The following is a 23,815-nucleotide window of genomic DNA, read 5'->3' on the forward strand; positions in this document are numbered from 1 at the left end:
GTCAAAGATATTGGTCTGTAATCCTCCTTTTTAGTGGGGTCTTTGTCTGGCTTTAGAATTAATCATTGCCTCACAGAATGAGTTTGGAAATTTTCCTTCCATGTCTAGTTTTTGGGACAGTTCCAAAAGGATAGCTATTAACTCTTCTTTAAATGTTGGTAGAATTCCCTTGGGAAGTTATCCAGTTCTGGGCTCTTATTCATTAGATGATTTTTTTTTTTTAGGTTTGAAAAAATTTATTTATTTTTTTTCCCATTTTATTTATTTTTTCAGCGTAACAGTATTCATTCTTTTTGCACAACACCCAATGCTCCATGCAAAACGTGCCCTCCCCATTACCCACCACCTGTTCCCCCAACCTCCCACCCCTGACCCTTCAAAACCCTCAGGTTCTTTTTCAGAGTCCATAGTCTCTTATGGTTCACCTCCCCTCCCCAATGTCCATAGCCCGCTCCCCCTCTCCCAATCCCACCTCCCCCCAGCAACCCCCAGTTTGTTTTGTGAGATTAAGAGTCATTTATGGTTTGTCTCCCTCCCAATCCCATCTTGTTTCATTTATTCTTCTCCTATCCCCCTACCCCCCCATGTTGCTTCTCCATGTCCTCATATCAGGGAGATCATATGATAGTTGTCTTTCTCCGATTGACTTATTTCACTAAGCATGATACGCTCTAGTTCGGGACACGTGTACCCGAATGTTTATAGCAGCAATGTCTACAATAGCCAGACTATGGAAAGAACCTAGATGTCCATCAACAGATGAATGGATAAAGAAGATGTGGTATATATACACAATGGAATACTATGCAGCCATCAAAAGAAATGAAATCTTGCCATTTGCGAAAAAATTTATTTTTTTAAAGTTAACATGTGCATAAAAGGAAACTGAAAAACACAAGAAGCAAAGAACAAAGTCATCCATAATCACAAGCAGTTTACAGTTTGACTTCTAGTTCCCATGTGTGTATCTACAAAAGTAATCATTTTAATGCAATTAAGATCGTTGTTACATATCATGCTTTTTTACACACCATGAATATTTACCATTTCAAAGTCCCCAAACTATGAGTATTTCGAAATACTCATTAGATGATTTTTGATTACTGATTCAGTTTCTTCACTCGCTGAGGGCCTTTTCAAATCTTCTATTTCTTCCTGTTTCAGTTTTGGTAATTTATATGTTTCTAGGAATTTGTCCATTTTTTCCAGATTGCCCAATTTGTTGGCCTATGGTTGCTCATAATCTTCTCTTATAATTGTTTGTATTTCTGTGGTGTTGATTGTGATAACCTCCTTTTCAGTTGTCATTTTATTTTGGGGGGGTTCTTTCTCTTTTCTTTTGACACCTCTGGGTCAGGGATTATCAATTTTGTTAATTCTTTCAGAGAGCCAGCTCCTAGTTTCATTGATATGCTCTACAGTGGTTTTTAAAAAATTTCTATATCATTTATTTCTGCTCTAATCTTTATTATTTCCCTTGTTCTGTTGGTTTTAGGCTTTACTTCCTGTGCCCACACCTCCACCATGAACTCCATTAGGTTATGGTTAAGTTGTGTATTTGAGACTATTCTTTCTTCCAGAGGAAGGCCTGGATTTCTATATACTTCCCTCTTTTGACCACATTTGCTGCATCCCAAAGTTTTGGACTGTCATGTTTTCATGTTCATTTGCTTCCATGTATATATTTGATTTCTTCTTTAATTTCCTAGTGAACCCATTCATTCTTAAGTAGGCTGTTCTTAACCTCTGTGTATTTGTGGTCCATCCAAAGATTTTTCTTGTGGTCGACTTCAAGTTTCTTCATGTTGTGGTCTGAAAATATGCATGGTATGATCTCACTCTTTTTGTACTGCTTGAGGCCTGATTTGTGACTCAGTATGCCATCTTTTCTGGAGAGTGTCCCATGTGCACTTGAAAAGAATGTGTATTCTGCTGCTTCAGGATGAAAATCTCTGAATAGAACTGTTATGTGCATCTGGCCCAGTGTGTCATTCAAAGCCCTAGTTACCTGTTGATTTTCAGCTTGGATGATCTGTCCATTGCTGTGAGCGGGGTGTTAAAGTCCCCTACTCCTATTGCACTATTATCAATGAGTTTCTTTAAGCTTGTTAGGAATTGATTGATATGTTTGGCTGCTCCTGAGATGGGGGTATATATATTTACAATGGTTAGGTCTTCTTGTTGGAGAAACCCATTTATTATGATATAGCGCACTTGTTCATCTCTTATAAACCTCTTCACTTTAAAATCTAGTCAAGCAGAGAGAGTCAAGTATCATATGGTTTCACTTACTTGTGGAGCATAACAAATAATATGGAGGACATGGGGAGATGGAGAGGAGAAGGGAGTTGAGGGAAATTGGAAGGGGAGATGAACCATGAGAGACTATGGACTCTGAAAAACAACCTGAAGGTTTTGAAGGGGCAGGGGGTGGGAGGTTGGGGGAACCAGGTGGTGGGTAATAAGGAGGGCACGTATTGCATGGAGCACTGGGTATTGTGCAAAAACAATGAATACTGTTACACTGAAAAGAAATAAAAAAAATAGATGCCAAATTAAAAAAAAATCTAGTTTGTCTGATGTAGGCATGGCTACCCTAGCTTTTTTTTTTTTTTTCCTATGTCCATTAGTATGATAAATGGTATTGCTTTCAATCTCAGGGTATCTTTGGGTCTGAAGTGAGTCTCTTGCAAGCAGCATATCAATGGGTCTTTTAAAAAAATTTTATTAACATATAATATAGTTTTTGCTTCAGGCATACAAGTCTGTGAATCATCAGTCTTACACAATTCAGAGCACTCACCGTAGCACGTACCCTCCCCAATGTCCATAACTCAGCCACCTTATCCCCCCTCCCACACCTCAGCAACCCTCAGTTTGTTTCCTGAGTTTAGGAGTCCTTCATGGTTTGTCTCCCTCCCGAGGCCCATTGTGTTTCTTTTTGTCCCTCCCTTCCCACCAAGTCCCTCCACCCTTCCTCTCAAATTTCTCATATCAGAGAAATGGTATGATAATTGTCTTTCTTTGATTGATGTATTTCGCTTAGTATAATACCCTCTGGTTCCATCCACGTCGTGAATGGCAAGATGTCAGAGATTTTGATGGCTGCATAGTATTCCATTATATATATATATATACACACTATATATATAGTATATATATATATAATGTATATAATATAATAATATCTATAATATATATTATATTATATACATATATATTATATCTATATCTATATCTATATATATATATATATATACCACTATTCTTTATCCACTCATCTGTTGATGGACCTCTAGTTTCATTCCATCATTTGGCTGCTGTGGACATTGCTGCTATAAACTTTCAGGTGCATGTGCCCCTTCAGATAACTACATTTGTATCTTTAGATTAATACCCAGTAATGCGATTGCTGGGTCATAGGGTAGCCCTATTTTCAACTTTTTGAGGAACTTCCACACTGTTTTTTCAGAGTGGTTGCACCAGCTTGCATTCCCACCAACAGTGTAAGAGGGTTCCTGTTCTCCACAAACTTGACAGCATCTATTGTTTCCCGAGTTGTTAATTTTAGCCATTCTGACTGGTGTGATGTGATATCTCACTGTGGTTTTGGTTTTGGTTTGTATTTTTCTTTTTTTAAAAAATTTTCTAAGGAAGATAATCCTAAGTCACTCATTTTTTAAATTTCTTTTCAGCGTAACCGTATTCATTGTTTTTGCACCAAACCCAGTGCTCCATGCAATACATGCCCTCCCTAATACCTACCACTTACTTCCCAAAAACTCTCACTCCCCACCCCTTCAAAACCCTAGGTTGTTTTTCAGAGTCTATAGTCTCTCATGGATCACCTCCCCTTCCAATTTCCCTCAACTCCCTTCTCCTCTCCATCTTCCCATGTCCTCTGTGTTATTTGTTATGCTCCACAAATAAGTGAAACCGTATGATAATTGACTTTCCCTGTTTGACTTATTTCACTCAGCATAATCTCTTCCAGTCCCGTCCAGGTTGATATAAAAGTTGGGTATTCATCCTTTCTGATGGAGGCATAATACTCCACAGTGTATATGGACCACATTTTCTTTTTTTTTAAGATTTTATTTATTTATTTGACAGATAGAGATCACAAGTAGGGAGAGAGGCAGGCAGAGAGAGAGAAAGGAGGAAGCAGGCTCTCTGCCAAGCAGAGAGCCCGATGCAGGGCTTGATCCCAGGACCCTGGGATCATGACCTGAGCGAAAGGCAGAGGCTTTAACCCAGTGAGCCACCCAGGCACCCCTTGGACCACATATTCTTTAGCCATTCGTCTGTTGAAGGGCATCTTGGTTCTTTCCACAGTTTGGCGACTGTGGCCATTGCTGCTATAAACATTGGGGTACAGATGGCCCTTCTTTTCACTACATCTGTATCTTTGGGGTAAATACCCAGCAGTGCAATTGCAGGGTCATAGGGAAGCTCTATTTTTAATTTCTTGAGGAATCTCCACACTGTTCTCCAAAGTGGCTGCACCAACTTGCATTCCCACCAACAGTGTAAGAGGGTTCCCCTTTCTCCACATCCTCTCCAACACATGTTGTTTCCTGTCCTGCTAATTTTTGCCAGTGTATTATATTGTTTGGTTTGTATTTTTCTTTTTTTTTATTCGTTTATTTGTTTATTTGCAGCATAACAGTGTTCATTGTTTTGGCATCACACCCAGTGCTCCATGCAGTACGTGCCCTTGCTATTACCCACCACCTGGTTCCTCAACCTCCCACCCCATCCCCCCCTTCAAAACCATCTGGTTGTTTTTCAGAGTACATAGTCTCTCATGGTTCATCTCCCCTTCCAGTTTCCCTCAACTCCCTCTCCTCTCCATCTCCCCATGTCCTCCGTGTTATTTGTTATGCTCCACAAATAAGTGAGACCATATGATACTTGACTCTCTCTGCTTGACTTATTTCGCTCAGCATAATCTCTTCCAGTCCCGTCCATGTTGCTACAAAAGTTGGGTATTCATCCTTTCTGATGGAGGCATAATACTCCATTGTGTATATGTACCACATCTTCCTTATCCATTCATCCGTTGAAGGGCATCTTGGTTCTTTCCACAGTTTGGCGACCGTAGTCATTGCTGCAATAAACATTGGGGTACAGATGGCCCTTCTTTTCACTACATCTGTATCTTTGGGGTAAATACCCAGCAGTGCAATTGCAGGCTCATAGAGAAGCTCTATTCTTAATTTCTTCAGGAGTCTCCACACTGTTTTCCAAAGTGGCTGCACTAACTTGCATTCCCACCAACAGTGTAAGAGGGTTCCCCTTTCTCCACATCCTCTCCAACACAAGTTGTTTCCTGTCTTGCTAATTTTGGCCATTCTAGCTGGTGTCAGGTGGTATCTCAATGTGGTTTTAATTTGAATCTCCCTGATGGCTAGTAATGATGAACATTTTTTCATGTGTCTGATAGCCATTCGTATGTCTTCATTGGAGAAGTGTCTATTCATATCTTCTGCCCATTTTTCGATATGATTATCTGTTTTGTGTGTGTTGAGTTTGAGAAGTTCTTTATACATCCTGGATATCAACCTTTTGTCTGTACTGTCATTTGCAAATATCTTCTCCCATTCCGTGGGTTGCCTTTTCGTTTTGTTGACTGTTTCCTTTGCTGTGCAGAAACTTTTGATCTTGATGAAGTCCCAAAAGTTCATTTTTGCTTTTGTTTCCTTGGCCTTTGGAGACATATCTTGAAAGAAGTTGCTGTGGCTGATATCGAAGAGGTTACTGCCTATGTTCTCCTCTAGGATTCTGATAGATTCCTGTCTTACGTTGAGGTCTTTTATCCATTTCGAGTTTATCTTTGTGTACAGTGTAAGAGAATGGTCGAGTTTCATTCTTCTACATATCGCTGTCCAGTTTTCCCAGCACCATTTATTGAAGAGACTGTCTTTTTTCCATTGGACATTTTTTCCTGTTTTGTCGAAGATTATTTGAACATAGAGTTGAGGGTCCATATCTGGGCTCTCCACCTTGTTGCACTGGTCTATGTGTCTGTTTTTATGCCAGTACCACGCTGTCTTGGTGATCACAGCTTTGTAGTAAAGCTTGAAATCGGGTAACGTGATGCCGCCAGTTTTGTTTTTGTTTTTCAACATTTCCTTAGCAATTCGGGGTCTCTTCTGATTCCATACAAATTTTAGGATTATTTGCTCCAGATCTTTGAAAAATACTGGTGGAATTTTGATCGGAATGGCATTAAAAGTATAGATTGCTCTAGGCAGTATAGACATTTTAACAATGTTTATTCTTCCAATCCATGAGCATGGAACAGTCTTCCATCTTTTTGTGTCTTCTTCAATTTCTTTCATGAGTGTTCTGTAGTTCCTCAAGTACAGGTCCTTTACCTCTTTGGTTAGATTTATTCCCAGGTATCTTATGGTTCTTGGTGCTATACTAAATGGAATCGATTCTCTAATTTCCCTTTCTGTGTTTTCATTGTTAGTGTATAAGAAAGCCACTGATTTCTGTACGTTGACTTTGTATCCTGCCACGTTACTGAATTGCTGTATGAGTTCTAGTAGTTTGGGGGTGGAGTCTTTGGGGTTTTCCATATAAAGAATCATGTCATCTGCGAAGAGAGAGAGTTTGACTTCTTCCTTGCCAATTTGGATACCTTTTATTTCTCTTTGTTGTCTGATTGTCGTTGCTAGAACTTCTAAGACTATGTTGAACAAGAGTGGTGAGAGTGGGCATCCTTGTCGAGTTCCTGATCTCAACGGGAAGGCTGCAAGCTTTTTCCCATTGAGGATGATATTTGCTGTGGGTCTTTCATGGATAGATTTTATGAATTTCAGGAATGTTCCCTCCATCCCTATACTTTGAAGCATTTTCATCAGGAACGGATGCTGGATTTTGTCAAATGCTTTTTCTGCACCAATTGAGAGGACCATGTGGTTCTTCTCTCTTCTCTTATTGATTTGTTCTATCACATTGATTGATTTGCGAATGTTGAACCAACCTTGCAACCCAGGGATGAATCCCACCTGGTCATGGTGGATAATCTTTTGAATGTGCTGCTGGATCCTGTTTGCTAGGATCTTGTTGAGAATCTTTGCATCCATATTCATCAGTGATCTTGGTCTGAAATTCTCCTTTTTGGTAGGGTCTTTGCCTGGTTTGGGGATCAGGGTAATACTGGCTTCATAAAGAGAGTCTGGAAGTTTTCCTTCTGCTTCAATTTTTTGGAACAGCTTCAGGAGAATTGGTGTTATTTCTTCTTTGAAAGTTTGGTAGAATTCCCCAGGGAATCCGTCAGGTCCTGGGCTCTTGTTTTTTGGGAGGTTTTTTTTTTTTTTTTTAGTATTCATGTCTTATTTATTTATTTTTTAATATTTATTTTTATTTGTTTATTTACAGCATAACAGTGTTCATTGTTTTGGCATCACACCCAGTGCTCCATGCAGTACGTGCCCTCCCTATTACCCACCACCTGGTTCCTCAACCCCCCACCCCCCCACCCCCCTGCCGCCCCTTCATAACCCTCTGGTTGTTTTTCAGAGTCCATAGACTCTCATGGTTCATCTCCCCTTCCAGTTTCCCTCAACTCCCTCTCCTCTCCATCTCCCCATGTCCTCCATGTTATTTGTTATGCTCCACAAATAAGTGAGACCATATGATACTTGACTCTCTCTGCTTGACTTATTTCGCTCAGCATAATTTCTTCCAGTCCCGTCCATGTTGCTACAAAAGTTGGGTATTCGTCCTTTCTGATGGAGGCATAATACTCCATTGTGTATATGGACCACATCTTCCTTATCCATTCATCCGTTGAAGGGCATCTTGGTTCTTTCCACAGTTTGGCGACCGTAGACATTGCTGCAATAAATATTGGGGTACAAATGGCCCTTCTTTTCACTACATCTGTATCTTTGGGGTAAATACCGAGCAGTGCAATTGCAGGGTCATAGGGAAGCTCTATTTTTAATTTCTTCAGGAATCTCCACACTGTTCTCCAAAGTGGCTGCACTAACTTGCATTCCCACCAACAGTGTAAGAGGGTTCCCCTTTCTCCACAACCTCTCCAACACACGTTGTTTCCTGTCTTGCTAATTTTGGCCATTCTAACTGGTGTCAGGTTATATCTCAATGAGGTTTTAATTTGAATCTCCTTGATGACTAATGATGATGAGCATGTTTTCATGTGTCTGATAGCCATTTGTATGTCTTCATTGGAGAAGTGTCTATTCATATCTTCTGCCCATTTTTTGATATGATTATCTGTTTTGTGTGTGTTGAGTTTGTTCTCAAACTCAAGTTCTTTATAGATCCTGGATATCAACCTTTTGTCTGTACTATCATTTGCAAACATCTTCTCCCATTCCGTGGGTTGCCTTTTCGTTTTGTTGACTGTTTCCTTTGCTGTGCAGAAGCTTTTGATCTTGATGAAGTCCCAAAAGTTCATTTTTGCTTTTGTTTCCTTGGCCTTTGGAGGCATATCTTGAAAGAAGTTGCTGTGGCTGATATCGAAGAGGTTACTGCCTATGTTCTCCTCTAGGATTCTGATAGATTCCTGTCTCACGTTGAGGTCTTTTATCCATTTCGAGTTTATCTTTGTGTACAGTGTAAGAGAATGGTCGAGTTTCATTCTTCTACATATCACTGTCCAGTTTTCCCAGCACCATTTATTGAAGAGACTGTCTTTTTTCCATTGAATATTTTTTCCTGTTTTGTCGAAGATTATTTCACCATAGAGTTGAGGGTCCATATCTGGGCTCTCCACTCTGTTCCACTGGTCTATGTGTCTGTTTTTATGCCAGTACCACGCTGTCTTGGTGATCACAGCTTTGTAGTAAAGCTTGAAATCGGGTAACGTGATGCCGCCAGTTTTGTTTTTGTTTTTCAACATTTCCTTAGCAATTCGGGGTCTCTTCTGGCTCCATACAAATTTTAGGATTATTTGCTCCAGCTCTTTGAAAAATATCGGTGGAATTTTGATCAGAATGGCATTAAAAGTATAGATTGCTCTAGGCAGTATAGACATTTTAACAATGTTTATTCTTCCAATCCAAGAGCATGGAACAGTCTTCCATCTTTTTGTGTCTTCTTCAATTTCTTTCATGAGTGTTCTGTAGTTCCTCGAGTACAGGTCCTTTACTTCTTTGGTTAGGTTTATGCCCAGGTATCTTATGGTTCTTGGTGCTATAGTAAATGGAATCGATTCTCTAATTTCCCTTTCTGTATTTTCATTGTTGGTGTATAAGAAAGCCACTGATTTCTGTACATTGACTTTGTATGCTGCCACGTTACTGAATTGCTGTATGAGTTCTAGTAGTTTGGGGGTGGAGTCTTTGGGGTTTTCCATATAAAGAATCATGTCATCTGCGAAGAGAGAGAGTTTGACTTCTTCTTTGCCAATTTGGATACCTTTTCTTCCTCTTTGTTGTCTGATTGCCATTGCTGGAACTTCTAATACTATGTTGAACAAGAATGGTGAGAGTGGGCATCCTTGTCGTGTTCCTGATCTCAATGGGAAGGCTGCATTTTCTCCCATTGAGGATGATATTGCTGTAGGTCTTTCCTAGATAGATTTTATGAAGTTCAGGAATGTTCCCTCTATCCCTATCCTTTGAAGCGTTTTCATCAGGAACGGATGCTGGATTTTGTCAAATGCTTTTTCTGCATCAATTGAGAGGACCATGTGGTTCTTTTCTCTTCTCTTATTGATTTGTTCTATCACATTGATTGATTTGCGAACGTTGAACCATCCTTGCAACCCAGGGATGAATCCCACCTGGTCATGGTGGATAATCTTTTGAATGTGCTGCTGGATCCTGTTTGCTAGGATCTTGTTGAGAATCTTTGCATCCATATTCATCAGTGATATTGGTCTGAAATTCTCCTTTTTGGTAGGGTCTTTGCCTGGTTTGGGGATCAGGGTAATGCTGGCTTCATAAAAAGTGTCTGGAAGTTTTCCTTCTGCTTCAATTTTTTGGAACAGCTTCAGGAGAATTGGTGTTATTTCTTCTTTGCAAGTTTGGTAGAATTCCCCAGGGAATCCGTCAGGTCCTGGGCTCTTGTTTTTTGGGAGGTTTTTGATCACTGCTTCAATCTCTTTACTAGATATCGGTCTATTCAGGTTGTCAATTTCTTCCTGGTTCAATTTTGGGAGTTTGTAGCTTTCCAGGAATGCATCCATTTCATCTAGGTTGCTTAGCTTATTGGCATATAACTGTTGGTAATAATTTCTGATGATTGTTTCTATTTCCTTGGTGTTAGTTGTGATCTCTCCCTTTTCATTCATAATTTTATTAATTTGGGCTTTCTCTCTTTTCTTTTGGATTAGTGTGGCCAATGGTTTATCGATCTTATTGATTCTTTCAAAAAACCAGCTTCTAGTTTCATTGATACGTTCTACTGTATCTCTCGTTTCTACCTCATTGATCTTTGCTCTAATCTTGATTATTTCCCTTCTTGCATGTGGAGTTGGTTTGATTTGTTGTTGATTCTCCAGTTCTTTAAGGTGTAGAGACAGCTGGTGTATTCTGGATTTTTCAGTGTTTTTGAGGGAGGCTTGGATGGCTATGTATTTCCCCCTTAGAACCGCCTTTGCTGTATCCCATAGGTTTTGGACCGAGGTGTCTTCCTTCTCATTGGTTTCCATGAATTGTTTAAGTTCGTCTTTGATCTCCTGGTTGATCCAAGCATTCTTAAGCAAGGTGGTCTTTAGCTTCCAGGTGTTTGAGTTCCTTCTGAACTTTTCCTTGTGATTGAGTTCCAGTTTCAAAGCATTGTGATCGGAGAATATGCAGGGAATAATGTCCGTCTTTTGGTATCGGTTGAGTCCTGCTTTGTGACCCAGTATGTGATCTATTCTGGAGAAGGTTCCATGTGCACTTGAGAAGAATGAGTATTCTGTTGTTTTAGGGTGGAATGTTCTGTATATGTCTATGAGGTCCATCTGGTCCAATGTTTCATTCAGTGCTCTTATTTCTTTATTAATTTTCTGCTTCGATGATCTGTCTATTTCTGAGAGAGGCGTATTAAGATCTCCTACTATTATTGTATTCATATCAATATGACTCTTTATCTTGATTAATAGTTTTCTTATGTAATTGGGTGCTCCCACATTGGGGGCATAGATATTCACAATTGTTAGATCATCTTGGCGGATAGTCCCTTTAAGAATTATGTAGTGTCCTTCTGTATCTCTGACTACAGTCTTTAGTTTAAAATCTAATTTATCTGATATGAGAATCGCTACCCCGACCTTCTTTTGAGAAGATGCTTCTCCATCCCTTCACTTTCAGTCTGGGTGTATCCTTAGGTTCAAAATGGGTCTCTTGTAGACAACATATGGATGGGTCCTGTCGTTTTATCCAATCTGCAACCCTGTGTCGTTTTATGGGCGCATTTAGGCCATTCACATTGAGAGTGATTATTGAGAGATAGGTTTTTATTGACATCGTGTTGCCTTTGAAGTCTTTCTGTCTGTAGATTGTTTCTATATTTCTGTTCAATGATATTCTTAGGCTTTTTTCTCTTTTATAGGACACCCCCCCCTTAATATTTCCTGCAGTGTCGGCTTGGTGGTTGCATAGTCTTTTAAGCCTTGACGGTCTTGGAAACTCTTTATCTCTCTATCCATTTTAAATGTCAGTCTTGCTGGATAGAGTATTCTTGGTTGCATGTTCTTCTCATTTAGTACTCTGAATATATTTTGCCAGCCCTTCCTGGCTTGCCAGGTCTCTGTGGAAAGGTCTGACGTTATTCTAATGGGCTTTCCTCTGTACATAAGGAGGTTTTTTGTCCTAGCTGCTTTTAAGAGGGTCTCTCTTGAAACATAATTCCTCATTCTAACTATAAGGTGTCGTGAGGACTTTCGAGAATCTAAAATCTTGGGAGGAAATCTCTCTGCCTCTAGTACATGAACGTTGTTTCCATTCGTGAGATTGGGAAAATTTTCATAGACAACTTCTTCCACTATATCTTCTAGACTTCTTTCTTTTTCCTCCCCTTCAGTGATTCCAAAAATTCTGACGTTGGAACGTTTCATGGCATCGTTTATTTCCCTGATTCTGTTTTCGTGGCTTCTGAGCTGTTTGTTCCAGGCTTCCTCCTGATCCTTTCTCTCTATCTGTTTGTCCTCCAGATCACTAATTCTATCTTCTGTCTCAGTTACCCTAGCTTTTAGAGAATTTAGATTAGATTGGAACTCATTGAGAGCATTTTGAACATCATCCCTGGTGGCTTTCAGTTCTGCCCTAACATTGTGAACATCATCCCTGGTGGCTTTCAGTTCTGCCCTAATCAATTCTGTTTGGTCATCCATGGCTTTCTCCAACCTAGCTATTGCCTGGATAATTGTTAGTCTGAATTCCTTTTCTGACATATTGTCTATGTCGATAGCCATTAGCTCTGTTGCAGAAGGCCCATCCTCTGTATTTTTCTTCTGTTGGGTATTCCTCCTCCTAGTCATTTTGGAAAGAGATGACTGAACAGATGCAGCTGGACTTATCGATTGTGGTGCAGTCAATGTGCACCCTGGAACGCTTCAGTGCAATCAGGATTCCCCACCCAAATAAGAGAAAAAAGAAAAGAAAAAGAAATAGAGAAGAAGGAAAAAAAAGGGGAATGAAAAAAGGAAAAAAAAAGAGAGAGAGAGAGATAGGAAAAAAGGGAAGATAAAAGAGAAGGCTCAGCCCAAATGGGCCACAAGGTAAGATTTATGAAGTATACAAACAAAAACAGACAGAAAAAAGACTGATAAAAGTATATGACAAGAGAAAAAATATATATATATAAGCAAAAAAAAGGGAAGAACCTCATCAGAAAGAACCCCAAGTATAAGATTTGTATATTATCAGGACAAACACAAATTCACAGAAACACTGACAGAAGGAAAAATTGGGAGAGTGGTTATAAATTCTCAGTGTGGGTGAGGAAGGTTATTTTGATTCTTCCTGAAGGTATCTTGATGTTTTTGTTAAGGGACTCAACTTTCCTAAGTTACAGGGGGATTAGAAACTGGTTTGCCTATAGGGGTAGCATTGATTGGGGAAAGGGGATTACCTTGAAGTTTAACTCTATATGTATAGTAGAAAATAAAAATTAAAAAAGAATAAACTAGACTAAACTAAGTTAAAATTAAAAAAGAATTAAAAAATTAGAAAAGCAAAAGAAAAACACGGGTGTATGTATCAAAAAGTTCAAATTAGAAGGTTATTAAAGAATTTGATGTACTGGACATCTCAGTGTGGTGGTAAATAGGTTAAAAAATTATCTGTATGTATAAAAAAAAGAACCAGAATATTGGTAAAGAGTTAAAAATAAAAGTTGTATTTATGAAGTAGTGGTGGTTGTTCTCTTGTAGTCTTTTTTTTTTTTTTTTCTTCCTTCCTGGTTGGTTTTCTGGGGGAGGGGCCTGCCACGTGGGTTTTCAGACAATGATGTTCCCTGAGTTAGGTCCTCCCCCTCCCCTCAAGGGGGTGGGCTCTGAGGAAACTGTTTTTTTTCAGCCTTTTGTTCTCTGGGGGTTTTTTATGTTTTTTCATCTGCTTTCTCTCGCCTTGACAGCTTTTGATGGTTTTTGGAGGTTTAGAGGAGAGCAAACTGCACCCTGACCTCCCTCTCAGAGAGAAGCCCCAGAATGTTTTGGAAAAGCTGCTGGCTGAGTCGGTTCTGAGTCACTGTCCCTGGGGATGCAGGAGCTCCTCGTTGTACCCAAAACCAGGGCAGTGGCGGCTGTCTAGGCAGCTCCAGACCGCCAGAGAGGTTCCAAGCAGAGCTCGCACACTGAGATTTTCCCGCTGTCCTGGGCTGGGAATGTCTGGTTTTTCCAGATGCCAGAGCTCCAGGCTAGCGCCTATAAGCACCTATCTCAAGGGAGGGTGTGGGACCCACGTGTTTCAGGATTGCTGTCTGGCCAGGCTCCCAGCCCCTCACGGGAGCCAGACCCCACTCGTTCTCGGGTGCGCTGGCGTTCAGGCAGACTGGCGGCTCAGGGACGGAGACCTGATTTCTCCGCCGCACTCTCTCTGGCTCAACGCCAGGGGAGGCTATCCTGGGTCTGGGGACTTAGGTCCCTGACCCTAACCGCCCAGGTTCCCACTATTACCCCCCGTGATCCTTTGCTCTTTGTTTTTTGAGTGCTTTCAACCAGACCCCAAGTTAATGCTGGTCCCCAGACGCAGAGCACTCTCGTGTTGGGGTATTACTTTCCAATCGGTCACCTCTGGTGGCTCCCTCCCCCTTTTTTTTATCTTCCGATGTCAGTCCGACGCTCCCATTCTGCTTTACCTGCCACTGGCGTCTTCTGCTCCTGTAGAGATCCAGACGTGTATAATTCTGATCTCAGGCTGATTTCATGGGTGGTCGGAGTTCTTTGGTAGGTAATCAGCTCACTTTAGGGTACAGGTTGAAAAGGTGCCTCCTCCTACTTCCCCACCATCTTGACTCCCTGTCTGGTTTGTATTTTTCTGACTGCAAGTGATGTCGAGCACTTTTTCATGTATCTGTTGGGCATTTGGATGCCTTCTTTGCAGAAATGTCTGTTCACGTCTTCTGCCCATTTCTTGATCGCATTCTTTGTTCTTTGGATGTTGAGTCATATAAGTTTTTTATAGATTTTGGATACTAGCCCTTTATCTGATATGTCATTTGCAAATATCTCCTCCCATTCTGTTGGTTGCCTTTGGTTTTGTTGACTGTTTCCTTTGCTGTGCAAAAGCTTTTGGTCTGGATGAAACCCCCATAGTTCATTTTCGCACTTGCTTCCCTTGCTTTGGTGCTGTTTCTAGGAAGAAGTTGCTGCAGCTGAGGTCGAAGAGGTTTCTGCCTGTGCTCTCCTCATGGATTTTGATGGATGCCTGTCTCACATCAAGGACTCTCATCCATTTTGTGTCTATTTTCGTGTGTGGTGTAAGGAAATGGTCCCGTTCCATTCTTCTGCATGTGGCTCCCCAATTTTCCCAACACCATTTTTTGAAGAGACTGTCTTTTTTCCAATGGACATTGTTTCCTGCTTTGTTGAAGATTAGTTGACCATAGAGTTGAGGGTCGATTTCTGGGCTCCCTATTCTGCTCCATTGATCTATGTATCTGTTTTTGTGCCAGTACCATACTGTCTTGATGATGACAGATTTGTAATAGAGCTTGAAGTGTGGAATTGTGATGCCACCAACTTTGGTTTTCCTTTTCAACATTCCTCTGGCTATTGATGGTCTTTTCTGGTTCCGTATATATGTTAGGATTATTTATTCCATTTCTTTGAAAAAAATTGATGATAAATTGATAGAGCTTGAATTAAATGTATAGATTGCTTTAGGTAGCATAGACATTTTCACAATATTTGTTCTTCCAATCCATAGGCACAGAAAGTTTTTCCATTTCTTTGTATGTTCCTCAGTTTCTTTCATGAGTACTTTATAGTTTTCTGAGTACAGATTCTTTGTCTCTTTGGTTAGATTTATTCCTAAGTACCTATGGTTTGGGGTGCAATCGTAATTGGGATCGATTCCTTAATTTCTCTTTATTCTGTCTTGCTGTTGGTGTATATAAATGCAACTGATTTCTGTGCATTGATTTTGACACTGACACTGTATTGAATTCCTGTATACATTCTAGCAGTTTAGAGTGGTGTCTGTTGGGTTTTCCACATAAAGTATCATATCATCTGCATAGAGCAAGAGTGTGACTTCTTTTTTTACCGATTGGTGAGGTTATGTTCAATAGCAGTGGTGATAATGGGTATCCCTGCCATGTTCCTGACCTTAGCAGAAAAGCTCTCAGTTTTTCCCCATTGAGAATGATATTCACTGTGGGTTTTTCATAGATGGCTTTGATGATATTGAGGTATGTACCCTCTATCCCTACACTTTGAAGAGTTTTGATCAGGAAAGGATGCTGTACTTTGTCAAGTGCTTTTTTAGCATCTATTGAGAATATCATAAGGTTCTCATTCTTTCTTTTATTAATGTATTGTAATCCCACTGAGTGATTTGCAGATGTTGAACTAACCTTGGAACACAGGAATAAATCCCACTTGGTCATGGTGAATAATCCATGTAATGTACTGTTGGGCCCTATTGGCTAGTATTTTGGTGAGAATTTTTACATCCACATTCATCAAGGATATTGGTCTGTAATTCCCCTTTTTGAAGAGGTCTTTGTCTGGTGTGGGGGTCAAGGTAATGATGGCCTCATAAAATGAGTTTGGAATTTTCCCTTCCATTTCTATTTTTTGGAACAGTGTCAGGAGACTAGGTATTAATTATTCTTTAAATGTTTGGTAGAATTCTCCTGGGAAGCTGTCTGGCCCTGGGCTCTTGTTTGTTTGGGAGATTTTTGATGACTGCTTCAATCTCCTTACTGGTTATGGGTCTGTTCAGGATTTTAATTTCTTCCTGGTTCAATTTTGTTAGTTTATATGTCTCTAGGAATGCATCCATTTCTTCCAGATTATCAGATTTGCTGGTGTATTGTCACTCATAATATGTTCTTATAATTTCTTGTATTTTCTTGATGTTAGTTGTGATCTGTCCTCTTTCATTCACAATTTTATTACTTTGTGTCCTTTCTTTTTCTTTTTGAGAAGTCTGGCCAGGAGTTTATCAATCTTATTAATTCTCTCAAAGAACAAGCTCCTAGTTTTGCTGATTTGTTATACTATTCTTTTGGTTCCTATTCCATTGATTTTTTTACTCTAATCTTTGTTATTTCTCTTCTCCTGCTGGGTTTAGGCTTCCCTTGCTGTTCTTTCTCCAGCTGCTTTAGGTGTAGAGTTAGGTTGTGTACTTGAGACCTTTCTTGCTTCTTGAGAAAGGCTTGTATTGATATATACTTTCTTTTCAGGGGCACCTTTACTGTGTCCCTAAGATTTTGAACAGTTGTGTTTTCTTTTCTTTTTTTCTTTTTATTTTCATTCACTCTTTAGTAGGATGTTCTTTAGCCTCAATGTATTTGAGTTCTTTCCAACGTTCCTCTTGTGGTTGAGTTCTAGTTTCAAATCATTGTGGTCTGAAAATATTCAGGGAATGATTCCAATCTTTTCGCTACTGGTTAAGACCTGATTTGTGACCTATAGATAGATGTGATCTATTCTGGAGAATGCTCCATGGGTAGTAGAGAAGAATGTGCATTTTGTTGCTTTGAGGTGGAATATTCTGAATATATCTGGGCTGTTCATCTGGTCCAGTGTGTCATTTAAAACCCTTATTTCCAGTTTTCCCAGCACCATTTATTGAAGAGACTGTCTTTTTTCCATTGAATATTTTTTCCTGTTTTGTCGAAGATTATTTCACCATAGAGTTGAGGGTCCATATCTGGGCTCTCCATTCTGTTCCACTGGTCTATGTGTCTGTTTTTATGCCAGTACCATGCTGTCTTGGTGATCACAGCTTTGTAGTAAAGCTTGAAATCGGGTAACGTGATGCCGCCAGTTTTGTTTTTGTTTTTCAACATTTCCTTAGCAATTCGGGGTCTCTTCTGATTCCATACAAATTTTAGGATTATTTGCTCCAGTTCTTTGAAAAATACTGGTGAAATTTTGATCAGAATGGCATTAAAAGTATAGATTGCTCCAGGCAGTATAGACATTTTAACAATGTTTATTCTTCCAATCCAAGAGCATGGAACAGTCTTCCATCTTTTTGTGTCTTCTTCAGTTTCTTTCATGAGTGTTCTGTAGTTCCTTGAGTACAAGTCCTTTACCTCTTTGGTTAGGTTTATTCCCAGGTATCTTATGGTTCTTGGTGCTATAGTAAATGGAATCGATTCTCTAATTTCCCTTTCTGCATTTTCATTGTTAGTGTATAAGAAAGCCACTGATTTCTGTACATTGACTTTGTATTCTGCCACGTTACTGAATTGCTGTATGAGTTCTAGTAGTTTGGGGGTGGAGTCTTTGGGGTTTTCCATATAAAGAATCATGTCATCTGCGAAGAGAGCGATATGTAGAAGAATGAAACTCGACCATTCTCTTACACCGTACACAAAGATAAACTCGAAATGGATAAAAGACCTCAACGTGAGACAGGAATCTATCAGAATCCTAGAGGAGAACATAGGCAGTAACCTCTTCGATATCAGCCACAGCAACTTCTTTCAAGATATGTCTCCAAAGGCCAAGGAAACAAAAGCAAAAATGAACTTTTGGGACTTCATCAAGATCAAAAGCTTCTGCACAGCAAAGGAAACAGTCAACAAAATGAAAAGGCAACCCACAGAATGGGAGAAGATATTTGCAAATGACAGTACAGACAAAAGGTTGATATCCAGGATCTATAAAGAACTTCTCAAACTCAACACATACAAAACAGACAATCATATCAAAAAATGGGCAGAAGATATGAACAGACACTTCTCCAACGAAGACATATGAATGGCTATCAGACACATGAAAAAATGTTCATCATCACTAGCCATCAGGGAGATTCAAATTAAAACCACATTGAGATACCACCTGACACCAGCTAGAATGGCCAAAATTAGCAAGACAGGAAACAACGTGTGTTGGAGAGGATGTGGAGAAAGGGGAACCCTCTTACACTGTTGGTGGGAATGCAAGTTAGTGCAGCCACTTTGGAGAACAGTGTGGAGATTCCTGAAGAAATTAAGAATAGAGCTTCCCTATGACCCTGCAATTGCACTGCTGGGTATTTACCCCAAAGATACAGATGTAGTGAAAAGAAGGGCCATCTGTACCCCAATATTTATTGCAGCAATGGCTTCGGTCGCCAAACTGTGGAAAGAACCAAGATGCCCTTCAACGGATGAATGGATAAGGAATATGTGGTCCATATACACAATGGAGTATGATGCCTCCATCAGAAAGGATGAATACCCAACTTTTGTAGCAACATGGACGGGACTGGAAGAGATTATGCTGAGCGAAATAAGTCAAGCAGAGAGAGTCAAGTATCATATGGTCTCACTTATTTGTGGAGCATAACAAATAACACGGAGGACATGGGGAGATGGAGAGGAGAGGGAGTTGAGGGAAACTGGAAGGGGAGATGAACCATGAGAGACTATGGACTCTGAAAAACAACCAGAAGGTTTTGAAGGGGCGGGGGGGGTGGGAGGTTGAGGAACCAGGTGGTGGGTAATAGGGAGGGCACGTACTGCATGGAGCACTGGGTGTGATGCCAAAACAATGAACACTGTTATGCTGTAAATAAACAAATAAAAAAATAAATAAATTTAAAAAATTAAAAAATAAAAAAAAATAAAACCCTTATTTCCTTGTTGATCTTTTGCTTAGATGATCTGAACATTTCAGTGAGGCGGGTGTTAAAGTCCCGTACTCTTACTGTTTTAATGCCAATGTGTGTGTTTGATTTTGTTATTCATTGGTTTATATAATTGTTGCTCCCATGTTAGGAGCATAGATATCTAAAATTGTTAGATCTCCTTGTTGGACAGACCATGATGTAGCATCCTTCCTCATCTATTATTTTAGTCTTTGGCTTAAAATCTAATTTATCTGACATAAAATTACCACCCCAGCTTTCTTTTGATGTTCATTAGCCTGGTAAATTGTTTTCCACTCCCTCACTTTAAATCTAGAGGTGTCTTTGGTTCTAAAATTAGTTTCTCACAGACAGCATATCAATGGGTCTTGTTTTTTTATCCATTCTGTTACCCTGTGTCTTTTGATTGGGACATTCACAGCCCTGTACCCCTGAAGCAAATAATCCATTATATGTTAACATAAAATGAAATAAAAGAAATAAATATTTACATTCAGAGTAACTATTAAAAGATATGAATTTAGTGCCATTGTACTTCCTGTAAGGCAACTGTTACTGTAAATTGTCTCTGTTCCTTTCTGGTCTGTTACCTCTAGGCTCTCTCTCTGCTTAAAGGACCCTTTTCTAAATTTCCTGTAGGGCTGGTTTGGTGTTTGCAAATTCTCTTAGTTTTTGCTTGTCCTGGATGCTTTTTATGTCTACTGTTTGCAGTGATAGCCTAGCTGGATATAGTATTCTTGGCAGCATATTTTTTTCATTTAGCGCTCTGAATATATCATGCCAGTTCTTTCTGGCCTGCCAGGTCTCTGTGGATAGGTCTGCTGCCAATTTAATATTTCTACTGTTGTATGTTACAGACTCCTTGTCCTGAGTGGCTTTCAGGATTTTCTCTTGGTCACTGAGACTTGTAAGTTTTACTATTAGATGAGAGGGTATGGACCCATTTTTATTGATTTTGAGGGGGGATCTCTATGCTTCCTGGACTTTGATGCTTGTTCCCTTCACCAAAATGGGGAAATTCTTTGCTATAATTTGCTCCAATATGCCTTCTGCCCCTCTCTTGCTTCCTTTTCCCCAGGGATCCCAATTATTCTGATATTGTTTCATTTCATGGTATCACTTCTCTCTTGAAATCTCCGCTCATGGTCCAGTAGTTGTTTATCTCTCTTTTTCTCAGCTTCTTTTTTCTTCATCATTTGGTCTTCTGTATCACTAATTCTCTCTTCTGCCTCATTAATCCTAGCAGTAAGAGCCTCCATTTTTTACTGCACCTCATTAGTAGCTTTTTTTTAAAATTTCAACTTGGTTAGATTTTAGTTATTTTATTTCTCCAGAAAGGGATTTTATATCTTCAGAAAGGGATTCTCTAGTATCATTCATGGTTTTTTCAAGCCCAGCTAGCTCTTGATAATAGTCATTCTGAACTCTTTGAAAACAAATAATCAAACAAACAAAACCTATAAGGCTGTGTCCAAGAAAAAGAAAAAGAAAAGGAAAAAAAAAAAGAAAAAGAAAAGGAGCCTGATTTAAAAAAAAAAAAAGATTAAAAGAAACAACAACAACAACAGCAACAACAACAACAAAAAAAAAACACCATATGCCTGATTCTAAAGGGGGAAAAAAGACAAAAAGAAAAAATGAAAGTAATAGAAAGAAAGAATGCCTGTTCCTATTTCCACCAGAACTGTACTGACTCTTTGGAGCACTCTATGGTCAGCAGACTTGGTACCGGCATGGGGACTGTGTTCATCTTCTGAGGGAGAGACACACTGCGCTGGATCACAGTTAGACCTGCCCTAGTAAAGATGCCCCTGACAGGAGCAGGGCAGCATGGTTTGGTGAAAGCATCTCCAGCCAACACTAGGGGTGCTGTGTTACTCACTGAAGTCTAACCAGGTTGGTGACAAGGGGGAAAGTGGTGCCACCCCACGTTCTAATCTGGGGGAGGGAAATCATACAGTATTTCTCTTTCTCTGACTGACTTATTTTACTTAGTATAATAGTTCCATCCACATCATTGAAATGGCACGATATTATTTCTTTTTGATGGATGAGTAATATTCCTATGTATATATATATATATATATATATATATATATATATATACACACACACACTTTTTCTTTATCCATTCATCTGTTGATCTGGGCTCTTTCCATATTTGCACTATTGTGGACATGTTGCTATAAACATTGGGGTACATGTGCCCTTCAAATCACTATGCATATATCCTTTGAATAAATACCTCATAAACGGTGGCTCTATTTTTAACTTCTTGAGGAACCTCCGACTTTTTTCCAGAGTGGCTGTACTGCATTCCCACCAACAGTGTAAGAGGGATTCCCTTTCTCTGCATCCTTGCCAACATCTTTTGTTTCCTGAGTTGTTAATTATAGGCATTCTGACTGGTGTGAGGTGGTATCTCATTGTGGTTTTGAATTGTGTATCCCTAATGAAGAGTGATGTTGAGCATTTTTCATGAGTCTCTTTGTCATTTTTATGTCTTTCTTGGAGAAATGTCTCCACATCTCTTCTTCTCATTTCTTGACTGGATTTCTTGTTTGGGGGATGTTGAGTTTGATGAGTTCTTTATAGATTTGGGGTAGTAGTCCTTTATCTGATAGGTCCTTTGTGAATAACTTCTCCCATTCCATCTGTTGCATTTTAGTTTTGTTGTTTCCTTTGCTGTGCAAAAACTTTTTATCCCAATGAAGTCCCAAGAGTTCATTTTTCCTTTTATTTCCCTTGCCTTTAAAGACATGTCTAGGAAGACATTGTTGTGGCTGAGGTCAAAAAGCTTGCTCCCTTTGTTCTATTCTACAGTTTTGATAAATTCCTAGCTCACAGTTAGGTCTTTCATTCATTTTAAGTTTATTATGGTATTATGGTATGAGAAAGTGGTCCATTTTCATTCTTCTGCATGTGGCTGTCCAATGACCATTGTTGAAACCATTTGTGGAAGAGACTGTCTTTCTTCCATTGGATATTCTTTCTTGCTTTGTCAAAGATGGGTTGGCCATAGATTTGAGGGTCAAATCTCCAAATCCTGGGGTGCCTGGGTAGGTCAATAGATTAAGGGACTGCCTTTGGCTCAGGTCATGACCCAAGGATTCTGGGATCAAGCCCTGTATCAGTCTTCCTGCTCAGCAGGGTGTCTGCTTTTCCCTCTGCCTCTGCTTCTCCCCTACACCACCACACCTCTGCTCATGCATTCTCTCTCTCTCTCTCTCTCTCTCTCAAATAAATAAATAAAATCTTTAAAAACAAAACAAAAGATTCCAAATCTGAAAGGACCCATCTCAGTGTGGAATTGCTCCCCTGACCCTGAAGAGGGTCTTCCCATGTTGACACTTCAGGATTTTTAAAAATCTGTTTTATAGGATTGTTGTAGGGAAAACACATAAAGTTCCTTGCTCAGTGTCTAGAATATTGTAAATGCTCATGAAATGCTACCTATTACCAAACAACATGTACCCAGTTCTGTAGAGGAAACCAAGGACTCAGGGAGGCAAACCCGGAGTTACATCCAGAATTGCAAGCCAGGCTGTCCCACTTCCAAGCTCTCTCCACAATTGCCCCTCATGTGCTAAGTGCAAAGCTGGTACTGATCCAAGCAAGGGAAGGAGTCAGGCTCCAGATTCCCTGGGTCTGGGCCAGAGATGGACAGAAAGTAAGCATAGAAATGGAGGAAAGTTGAGAGGCATGCGTAACGAGGTTACACACCCTTGGGTTTGGACAGGAGCCCAGGACTTAGGGGGAAATAGAGAGAACTGTGGGTACATGGGTTATGTAATGAATCTCCTGTCACAAGGTCAGCCACAGGAGGAGGGTGTAGGAATAACAAGGTTGAGGGCGAGGAATAGGGCAGGAGGAAAAGCTGCCTTCCAAAGAACTCTTGAGAAAAACATCTTGTTTTCCTTTCAGAGTTATGGGCTTGGAGTCATTCTGGGTAAAGAGAATCAGGAATAAAGTGAAGCTGAGAGACCTACTTGTCCTCCTCAGATGTACTCCCTGAGTCGTCAGTGCCCATCCCTCTCCCTAGCACTCTTCACCTAGCGAATTCTTATTCACACTTCTGGGTCCCATACTTGTTTTTAGTTTTCTCCTTCCCAGGTGGCCTCACCCCCATTCTTTTACTACAGGCCTTATCATTTTCCTGTACTATGTTAGTTCTCTGCCTTTACTTCCGACACTGTGAGCTCAGGAAACATTTGCTGAGTGCATGAGTGAGTAAATGCATGACCAAATGAGCATTTCTGGGAGGAACTTGGGAAAGAGATGATTATACCCTTATAGAAGGAGAACCTGAGGCTCAGAGAGTATGACTGGCCAGCTTCATATGTCATCAGCGAGCCCTGGACTGGGCTTCCTGAGTGTGAGGCCAGTGCTCTGCCTGCAGGCAGAGTCAGCCCACATCACTGAATCGTGGAGTATGACAAGTGAAGGGAATAATGCAGAGGCAGCTGAGACAGACAGTTTGGAAACCCTGATTCTAATTGCAGCTGATACTCTGAATGGTTGTTTTCCTCTGGTCACATCACTTTAGCTCTCTGTAAGTGTTTTCCTCTCACAAATGGGATAATAATCAAACT

This window comes from Meles meles, chromosome 1 (genome assembly GCF_922984935.1).
Source record: "Meles meles chromosome 1, mMelMel3.1 paternal haplotype, whole genome shotgun sequence".
NCBI lineage: Eukaryota > Metazoa > Chordata > Mammalia > Carnivora > Mustelidae > Meles > Meles meles.